We start from the raw sequence: 11,138 nt of genomic DNA on the forward strand, positions 1-11,138 counted from the left end.
CTAATTGTTGTATTAACATCATATTTGTCTTCAGGGTTCTTTTTTCTACTAAACTGTATATAACTAGATATACAGCAACAACTGGAGCTCCCCATTATACACTATAAGATGTGCAACTCATTTTTTAAGGAAAATACTTTTCACGCTCCCTTTTTCTCTCTATGCTGCAACTCCTCTTTTTATCGGTTAAATTGAATAAATTCAAGCAAAATTAGGAGGCAAAAACAAAGAAATGGGTTGGCGGGTGGATTGGTGGGTGAATGCGAAAATTATTTCCTTTATTTATTATCTCATTACATAACCAACATAACTGGAAATATTCAAAAACTTACTACCTCCAACTCCAAGACAAGCTTGTTCATACAATAATAATACAAGAACCCTCGCGTTCTACATCTCATCCTCATGACTTTTCGTTGCACAGTTGCTGACTTGGGCTTGAAACGCACTTTGGACATCGGAGCATGACCATGAACCTGAACAGGACGTAGTCGCCTGGTAGTTAATGGCTTCTGACGGGCCTCTGAGAACTGCGGTACTGGCGGAACACCGATGCCGAAACTCCCTCAAGAATTTGAACCACCTGCTTCATTGTTGGCTTATCTTTCTCATCTTCTTGATGCACCAGCAAGCCACTTTGCATGCTCTACTCAGTTCATCTCCGTCAGCTTGGCCTTCCAATCTGCAATCTAACTAGGCGAAAAGATCTTCCCCTTTATTAACTGCATTCGCAACCCAATAAGGACGGAAGTATTCTACCCCGTCATCTAACCCCTCTCTGTTTCTCCTCCCTGATATGACCTCAATTAGCAGAAGGCATCGGCTTTTGGCGTGATGGCTTCACCCGAAAACCATTCTGGTGCGAGATACCCCACAGTTCCTCTCATGGTTGTCAAAACCCGGCTGTGGTGTCTCCCCAAGAGTTTCGCAAGACCAAAATCTGCCAATTTGGGACTGTATTCTGAATCCAACAAGATGTTCTCTGGCTTAACATTGCAGTGTATTATGCAGTCTCTGTTAGGAATGTCGGTACTACAAGATAGAGAATGCACAAGGTAAAGTAGAAAATGGACGCCAAGAATTTATGTGGTTCGGCAATTTATGCCTACGTCCACCAAACAAGGAATCTTCAATATATGAAAAAGATGAATACAACAAGAGTAGTCTTACCAAGCCAAAGACAAGGCTTGATGGATACAAGAAAGTATAACACACACTTTCTATCACTCTAAACTTCACTCACACAATGTGTAGTGGAACACTCTCACTCTCACTCTTAGAGTGGAACTCTAGCTTTGGACTTGATCCTTTGCTACTCACTCTTGGTTCTCAATTGGTTACATCACACCCATATTTATAGGTGAGGGCTTGGCATTCTACTAGTTTCTAGTTCCTTCTTCAAACCTCTAGTATAGAAAAATCTAGACTAGCCACATACTTGTAGCTTCTAGATCTTTCCATTTGCAACCAAGGAAGCTAGTACTCTCTAGCTTCTTCCATCAACTTAATAACATGCTAGAATTGTCTAGCAAGCTCCAGCCTCATCTCTTGCTTACTAGAATAATCTAGAACATTGATCATGGGCTGGACCATATACCAACAATCTCCCCCTCCAGTCCATGAGGGAGGAATTCCGATCATGACTCCAAGTTACCTGGAGTTCATCCCAGCAGCCTTAATGCAAAATTCCAACTTTGATTTTGTGACTACCTTTGTCAACATGTCTGAAGAATTATTATCGGTATGAATCTTCTTCAGCTGTAGCAACTTGTTCTCGATAGCGTCTCTAATCCAGTGATAACGAATATCAATGTGCTTAGTGCGTGAATGATATGTAGTGTTCTTGCTCAAATCCAGAGCACTCTGACTATCACAATAAACGCCATAATCACTTTGCTTCAAACCCAACTCTTGGAGAAACCGCTTCAGCCACAACAACTCCTTGCATGCTTCTGTAGCGGCTATGTATTCAGCCTCGGTTGTGGACAAAGCAATGCACTTTTGTAACTTGGATTGCCAAGACACGGCTCCCCCTGCAAAAGTAAACAAGTACCCAGACGTAGATTTTCTACCATCCAGGTCACCTCCCATGTCAGCATCTGTAAATCCTTCCAAGATTGGTTTGGAACCGCCAAAGCACAAGCACATCTTAGAAGTCCCCTTCAAATATCTGAGAATCCACTTAACGGCTTCCCAGTGGTCCTTCCCTGGATTAGAGAGAAACCTGCTCACCACACCTACTGCATGAGCAATATCTGGTCGTGTGCACACCATTGCATACATGATACTTCCTACTGCTGAAGAGTAGGGAACAACTGCCATTTTCTCCTTTTCTTCATATGTTTTTGGACACGATTCTTTGCTCAACTTGATATGATTGGCTAAAGGTGAGCTTACCGGTTTGGCTGCTTTCATGTTGAACCTTTCAAGCACCCGTTCAACATACTTTTCTTGTGACAGCCACAACTTCTTGGATTTTCTGTCACGAATTATCTCCATGCCCAAAATCTGCTTGGCTGGCCCTAAGTCCTTCATGTCAAAGGACTTAGATAACTCTTCTTTGAGCTTTTTAATCATAGAAGCATCTTGTCCGACAATCAACATGTCATCAACATAAAGCAATAAGATGATGAATGTACCTCCAGAAAATTGTTTGATATAGACACAAGAGTCAGCATGAGTTCTCTTGTACCCATTACTCACCATGAATGAGTTGAACTTCTTATTCCACTGTCTCGGAGCCTGCTTAAGACCATATAAACTTTTCTTGAGCTTGCACACCAAATTTTCTTTACCTTTGACTTCAAAGCCTTTGGGTTGCTCCATGTATATCTCCTCTTCTAAATTGCCGTGGAGAAATGCAGTTTTAACATCTAACTGCTCGAGCTCAAGATCCATGCTTGCTGCCATACCAAGGATAACTCGAATGGAAGTCATCTTCACCACCGGTGAGAAAATCTCATCAAAGTCAACTCCTTTCTTTTGACCAAAACCTTTGACAACCAAACGAGCCTTGTACCTTGTCATGTTGTCGTCTCTTTTCAATTTGAACACCCACTTGTTTTTCAATGCTTTCCTGCCCTTTGGAAGCTCCACCAGCTCATAGGTATCATTCTTTGATAAGGAATCCATCTCCGACTCCATTGCCTTCATCCATTTGTCACTGTCGTTATGAGCTCTGGCCTCCTCATATGTTTCGGGCTCTCCATAATTAGTCAACATGATATACTCTGATGAAGAATACTTGGTAGACGGTCTTCGACTTCTGATGGATCTTCTGACCTGATCTTCATTCTCTTGTAGGGCTGGAGGCTCCTCCTGATTGGGTTCTCCTTGAATCTGCTCTTCTTGACTAGGCTCCCCCTGATCAGCAATCTCATGGTCTGGCACATCTTGATCAGGCTCCTCTTGATTAGCATTATCTGATTCTGCAGGCACTTCATTGGCAGTTGCTTCAGGGATGTCATCGTGACTTTCTTCATCTGAAGCTAATGGATCAACTCCTCTGACTGCGCCATCTGGTTGTGCCTCTTTATCCGAATCCCCAATTGTTTGTTCTTCATAAAAGACCACGTCTCTACTTCGGATAAACTTCTTCTGGTATGGGTCCCATAATCTGTAACCAAAATCTTCACCGCCATAACCAAGAAAGATGCACGGTGTAGCTTTGTAGTCTAACTTCGATCTCTGCTCTTTGGGCACATGCACAAAAGCTTTGCAACCAAACACCTTCAGATGAGAGTAAGACACATCATTACCAGTCCATACTCTCTCTGGAACATCAAGACCTAATGGTACTGATAGAGATCGGTTGATCAAATAGCAGGCTGTCCTTACAGCTTCACCCCAAAACTGCTTAGATAACTTTGCAGTCCTCAACATACACCTGACTTTCTCCATGATGGTTCGGTTCATTCTTTCAGCAACACCGTTATGTTGTGGAGTTCCAGGAACTGTCTTCTCATGACGTATGCCATGTTTTACACAATACTCTCTAAACTGGTGAGATGTGTACTCGCCGCCGTTGTCGCTACGAAGGCACTTGAGAGGTTTCCCAGTTTCCCTCTCCACCATGGCATGGAACTCCTGGAATGTCTGAAACACCTGGTCTTTGGATTTCAACAAATACACCCACACCCTTCGTGAAGCATCATCAATATAAGTAACAAAATATTTATTTCTTCCAAGTGACTCGACTTCCATGGGACCACACACATCTGAATAAACAAGATCTAACAAGTTTCCTTTCTTTGTAGATGGAACAGAAAAACTAACTCTTCTTTGTTTTCCGAATAAACAATGCTCACAAGAGTTTAACGACGTACCTTCGGTAAAGGGAATGTGAGACTTCTTTGCCAAAACTTGTAGGCCTTTCTCGCTTATGTGGCCCAGCCTCTTATGCCATAAGTCTAGAGATGAGTCCTCCACAGCATTCAACTCACCTTTCAAAACCTGTGCATTTGACCGGTACAACGTACAACAAAGTCGTGCTTTTGCTACCACCATTAAGCCTTTAGTAAGCTTCAATTTTCCTTCGCCAATATGGTGATAATATCCTTGTCGATCAAGGGTACCGATGGATATCAGATTGAGACGTATATCAGGAATATGTCTCACATCTTTCAACATCAATTGGCAGCCGAGATTAGTTCTTAAGCAGATATCACCAATTCCAAGAATTTTGGAATAGCTTTCATTCCCCATCTTCACTATGCCAAAGTCACCTTCTTTGTATGTACTGAAGAACTCCCGTTTGGACGTAGCATGGAAGGAAGCTCCATTATCAAAGATCCATTCAATGTCTCTGTCAGAGTTGCCCATATGCAGACATTCACCAACAGACAATATTTCTGGTACATCACCACAGATGACAGCGGTGGTATTGCCAGTATCATCTTTCTTCTGATTGTTTCCTTCCCTTTGCTCTCTCTTCCAAACTCGACAATTTTTCTTCATATGGCCTTCTTTGCCACAGTGGTGGCATGCACCCCTGAACTTTGACTTGGATCGGCTAGGACTCCTGCCATGACCTCTAGGCCCTCTACTCTTGCTTCTTCCGCGGTTCTCTGTGACAAATACTTGGCTGCTATCTGTGCCAGAAGTCTTTCTCCTTGTTTCTTCATTGAGCATGCTATTTTTAACATTATCAAGAGTAAGAACACCATTAGAAGCAGAGTTACTTATACTCACCACAAAGGTCTCCCAACTGTCTGGCAAGGATCCAAGTAACAAGAGCGCTTGTAGCTCGTCCTCGATCATCATTTTCATAGTAGCCAACTGGTTGATGATATTCTGGAAATTGTTCAAGTGTTCTGCTACACTTAAACCATCCTTGTACTTCACATTGATGAGCTCTTTGATCAAGAAGGCTTTCTTGGCTGGGGTCTTCTTCTCGAACAAGGACTCAAGCTTCGTCCAAAACTCGCGAGCATTGGTTTCATTAGACACATGGTGAAAAACACTATCGTCCACCCATTGTCTAATTGTGCCAATAGCCTTGCGATTCATCTTCTTCCACTCTGCATCGGACATGCTCTCGGGCTTAGCGGCATCTCCTTCAATTGGCTCATGCAAATCCTTGCAATAGAGAATGTCCTCCATCCTTGGCTTCCATGTTACCCAATTGGAGTTGGTGAGTTTGATCATAGTGCCACTTCCTTCCATCTCGTAGTACGAGCCAACCGGGCTCTGATACCACTTGTTAGGAATGTCGGTACTACAAGATAGAGAATGCACAAGGTAAAGTAGAAAATGGACGCCAAGAATTTATGTGGTTCGGCAATTTATGCCTACGTCCACCAAACAAGGAATCTTCAATATATGAAAAAGATGAATACAACAAGAGTAGTCTTACCAAGCCAAAGACAAGGCTTGATGGATACAAGAAAGTATAACACACACTTTCTATCACTCTAAACTTCACTCACACAATGTGTAGTGGAACACTCTCACTCTCACTCTTAGAGTGGAACTCTAGCTTTGGACTTGATCCTTTGCTACTCACTCTTGGTTCTCAATTGGTTACATCACACCCATATTTATAGGTGAGGGCTTGGCATTCTACTAGTTTCTAGTTCCTTCTTCAAACCTCTAGTATAGAAAAATCTAGACTAGCCACATACTTGTAGCTTCTAGATCTTTCCATTTGCAACCAAGGAAGCTAGTACTCTCTAGCTTCTTCCATCAACTTAATAACATGCTAGAATTGTCTAGCAAGCTCCAGCCTCATCTCTTGCTTACTAGAATAATCTAGAACATTGATCATGGGCTGGACCATATACCAACAGTCTCTGCACTCGTCATGGAGGTAAGCCAATCCTCTGGCTGTCACTACTGCAATGTGATATCTAGCCTTCCAATCTAACATTATCGGGTTCTTTCGAAGTAGAAGAGATTGCAGAGAACCATTTGGCATGTAGTCATAAACCAAAAACCTCTTTGAAGCGTTCGCACAGAATCCCCGCATGCGAATAAGATTAATGTGTTGGATTACACTGATAGTTCCCACTTCAGCAGGAAATTGTTTCTCTCCCTGGTTCATACTTTTCAGCTCTTTCACTGCAATGGCTTTTGAATTAGGCAACATCCCCTTGAATACAGAACCAAAGGCTCCTTCCCCGAGTTTTTGGGAGAAGTTATTTGTTACTCTTCTCAAATCTCTATGCTTGTAAAGCACCAAAGAATCGTCAGTAGTCACCGATGCTCCCACTGACCATCTCCTTCTAAAAAATACCATGACAATGAAAGTACTACTTAAGATGGAAAGGAACCCTGCCAGTACTCCGATTACAATCCAAGCAGTCTTTCTCGTCGGCTCATTTTTAGAATCCACAATCAGGAGATGCAATCCTATGCTATCTGGAGAATAACTTATGAAACCAGATATGTATGGTGCTGTCCTTATATTATATAGATCCCCTGTCCACATGTAACACCGACGACTATCCGAAAAATTATACGCGAAGGCAGTGCATGAGAAATTTATTAAGCAGTCTAATCTGCATTGATCAATGCTCACATGGAAAATTTCCTTGAAGTTCTTAGGATATGCAACTTAGTTATCGTAAAAAATGAGTAACTTTCCCCAGGACTGCAGTGGAAAGGAGTTTTCCTCACACAACCATCTGAGAAGTCCTCTAGTCTCCAATTTTCCCCGACTTTGGGTTCAAATCCTTCGAGGCAAAGACAATGAGGATACTGCTGGTCGCAAATACTAAAAGCACCACACGACGCATTGACCTCACATAGGTCTGATGGTACAGCTGAAATCTAATTCCATTTACTGTAATGGTCCCAGTAATAGAAGTTGAGCTGACCATTGATTTCAAGCGTGCCTCTAGTAAAGGTATCATGATAGGAAGATAAATTAAAAGGTAATTCATCTAGCTCAAAAGAAAAAGGACCAGGTGCAGGATTTAGCCAGTTTCTCCAGGATGTAAGAAGTTGTTTTCTTTTGGTACGATTAATGTATCCAAGCTCAAAACCCGCCAGCCAAGTATCCGTCAGGTGATCGAAACTCTGCCATATAACAACGGATGAATCAGATGCGTCTGCTATGACAAAGTTCCCATTGTCAAGAAGCTTTGCTACACTCGAATTAGAGATCTTTGATCTTGAATTAGTCGACCATATTGCAACTTTGGAGGGGCTACGGAAGGTCAAGTTTCCATTTTCAACAAGTTACTGAAAGTTTCGGTTCAGAAACAGGTTGTTGTCTGTTTGCAACCCAAACTACAGGCCAAATGGCTATGTAATAGTTTCGAGAATTACCTCGTGTGAAGAAACCGAGCTCAAATGTTTCACTTGGAGAGGTGATTGTTTGCCCCCCGAAGAGAGGTTGGCCTGGAGAGATGGTGTGAGATGCCGTGGAAATACAAGCAATGAAGGTACAACATAACAAAAATCTCAATGCATAGCAGAGTAGAATTTTAGTATCCATCTCTTGATAAAATTGCAACAAAAGAGAGAGATTGCTGCAAGCAGAAGCCAAAACTGGTCCTTCCTTTGAATGATTGGATCTTAACCAGATATGCTGTATGAAAATATAATTGACTTGACTTACAAGTCAACAAAGGATTTCATATCCACAAATATGACTCGATTGCTTACATTCAACATCTTAATTAATTAAAATAATTTTTTTATATAATATTTAATACTATAAAATTAGTTTGACTGTGCTGTGAGAAAAATCACTTTTGAAAGTTCTGTATATCGTAGGATGTAGGATATGGGTTATGTGTTGAATTTACTACACCATGTAGCAGTGGTACATGGATGGTCCTGCTTAGTATATCTACGATTGGGGACCATACGTATTACAGGGGATATCCGCGATTGGGGTACGTATTATAGGGGTGATCATGCTTGGTATATTCACGATGGGTGATCACTGCCTATATTATTATACTATGTCTATGGTTCTGCTTGGTTAATCCGCAATGAGGGACCATACGCATTCTAGGGATGAAAAGGATTAGTTGTACATGGTACATTTCGATAGGCGACCAATATCTATATTCTCAATTCCATCTTCAAACTCTATTCCTCCTGCTGAAGTAACCTTCTCGTAAAAGGGATAAACATTCACCATAGCTCCGATTTTAGTCTTGTTTGTAGCTTTCTGATTGAAAATTTTTGTCGAAATGGAATGTTGGATCGTCTGTTGATACATTCAGTCGTATGTATAAATTGGGAGTTCCGGTGTCTCCTTATGCGTTGTCTAGAATGCTGACTTGTTTGGTTGATTCGGACCGTGTCCACTTGATTCTCCATTCATATGGAGAAATCTGTACTGCATTGAGAGGCCAACAGTTTTCTGTGTATGAGTTTGTTATGATTGATTGACGGAGGCTTTATGCTTGACATTGTTGCTTCTAACAAGAGTTTAAAACGTCTTTGTAAAGAAAATCAGATAGGAGGAGACGGAGATTTCTTTACGCTATTACTAGGGGTTGGTCCGAAGCCAAGTGTGGTCACGTTTAGCACAATGATTAACACGTATTGTAAAGATGGGAAATTGGAAGAGGCAAACAAGGTTTATAAGGTTATGATAGAGAAGGGTACCAGTCCTGGCTTGGTTGTATATGTAGAAACTCTGTGTTCTTGTAAGAGAGAGAAGAGGAAGAGAGAGAGAGAGAGAGAGAGGTTTCTTAAGAATTAAGAAATCTGTGACTTTTCATTAATTGACTAAATGAAAAATACAATAACATATATATAGCCCTTTGGACTATTTACATTTAGCTAACTAAACCAACCTCATAAAACAAACTAATTACATGAGTAACAAACTTATAACAAACTAATAACCAACCAACTTATGATATAGCATCTTCATCTTTAGTAAATGGTATTCTAGTTGATGGTCTTTTTAAGGCAGGGAAATTAGAAGAGGGGCTTCGGCTTTTCTCAGCGGTGTTGGATAGCAGGATCAAGTTGGGTGTAGTCATTTTCAGTTCCGTTATGGATACATATGTGAGAATTGGAGATTTGGTGAAGTCAGTGAAGGTCTACCGAAGAAAGCTGAAAGAAGGGATCTCGCCAAACTCTGTTAGTTACACCATTCTTATAAACGGCATGTGTCAGGATGGTAAGGTCGCAGAGGCTTGTGGAATATTTGGTCAGATTTTGAAGTGTGGTTCTGTGCCATCGGTTCTGACTTATAGTAGTTTGATTGACGGAATGTGCAGAATAGGGAATGTAAAAGATGCATTTCAGCTGTACGAGTGTATAATCAAAACGGGATATGAACCTGATATTATTGTTTACGGTGTGTTATTAAATGGCCTTTGCAAAAATGGGTTGACGTGTGATGCTCTTAGGTTCTTCTTTCAAGTTGTGTATATACTTTCAACATGTTAATAGATGGTTGCTGCAGATTGAAACGATTGAGGGACGATTGAGGGATGCTGTGAAGGTGTACATTCAGATGGGAGTTTACAACATGAAACGAAACCAGATCTGGTGACATATACCGTGCTTATTAAGGGTATTTCTGAACTAGGGAGATTAAACGATGCGTTGGTGTTTTTATTCCAATCAATAAAGAATGGTTTCCTATCTGATGTTGTAACGTATTGCACACTGATTGATGGTTGCTGCAAGCAGAAACATGTGCTTGCTGAACTCTGGATTTTTGAGATGATGCGAATCAGTGGAGTAAATCCCGATATTGCAATTTATAATGTCCTCATTAATTAATATGCTTTTCAAAGAAAGTTGTGTAGACGCTGCGCAGAAAGTCTTTAAGCAGCTTGCTGAAAGTGGTCTGGAAGACGTGGCTCTTCAACTTTTTGAAGAGATTATACAGGGGCAGTGCAAACCCAATGCCATTACTTGCACTATATTGATTGATGCATTTTGTTAAGAAGGTAAAATGGAAGATGCAATGTTGATGATCAATACAATGCTGGAAAAGGGTCCTGAACCTAATATGGTCGCATATAGTTGTCTGATTGACGGTTATTTCAAGTCTGAAAACACGAAAGGTGCCCTTGAACTACTCGAAGAGATGCTTAAAAGCGTCTCTCCGAATATAGTCAGTTATGGCATCCTCATTGACGGTCTTTGCAAAAGAGGACTTGGTTGGAGAAAGCATCCCTTGCATTTCATTGTGCTATAAACAGGGGCCTGGTGTTTAATACAGTGACACTTTCTGGTACTTCCTGCTAGCTAATTGTTGTATTAACATCATATTTGTCTTCAGGGTTCTTTTTTCTACTAAACTGTATATAACTAGATATACAGCAACAACTGGAGCTCCCCATTATACACTATAAGATGTGCAACTCATTTTTTAAGGAAAATACTTTTCACGCTCCCTTTTTCTCTCTATGCTGCAACTCCTCTTTTTATCGGTTAAATTGAATAAATTCAAGCAAAATTAGGAGGCAAAAACAAAGAAATGGGTTGGCGGGTGGATTGGTGGGTGAATGCGAAAATTATTTCCTTTATTTATTATCTCATTACATAACCAACATAACTGGAAATATTCAAAAACTTACTACCTCCAACTCCAAGACAAGCTTGTTCATACAATAATAATACAAGAACCCTCGCGTTCTACATCTCATCCTCATGACTTTTCGTTGCACAGTTGCTGACTTGGGCTTGAAACGCACTTTGGACATCGGAGCATG

At 41.0% G+C, this 11,138-nt stretch overlaps 3 pseudogenes; 1 reads left to right on the top strand and 2 right to left on the bottom strand.

Moving 5' to 3' along the window:
• Positions 1-249: 249 nt before the first annotated feature.
• LOC139191342 (G-type lectin S-receptor-like serine/threonine-protein kinase At2g19130) lies at positions 250-7,048 on the bottom strand (annotated as a pseudogene).
• Positions 7,049-8,230: 1,182 nt separating this feature from the next.
• Positions 8,231-10,704, top strand: LOC103424278 (putative pentatricopeptide repeat-containing protein At1g31840; annotated as a pseudogene).
• A 216-nt stretch (positions 10,705-10,920) lies between these two features.
• Positions 10,921-11,138, bottom strand: part of LOC114821176 (G-type lectin S-receptor-like serine/threonine-protein kinase At2g19130) — a 1,010-nt pseudogene continuing 792 nt past the window's right edge.

The sequence above is a fragment of the Malus domestica genome, chromosome 14 (genome assembly GCF_042453785.1).
Source record: "Malus domestica chromosome 14, GDT2T_hap1".
Lineage (NCBI taxonomy): Eukaryota > Viridiplantae > Streptophyta > Magnoliopsida > Rosales > Rosaceae > Malus > Malus domestica.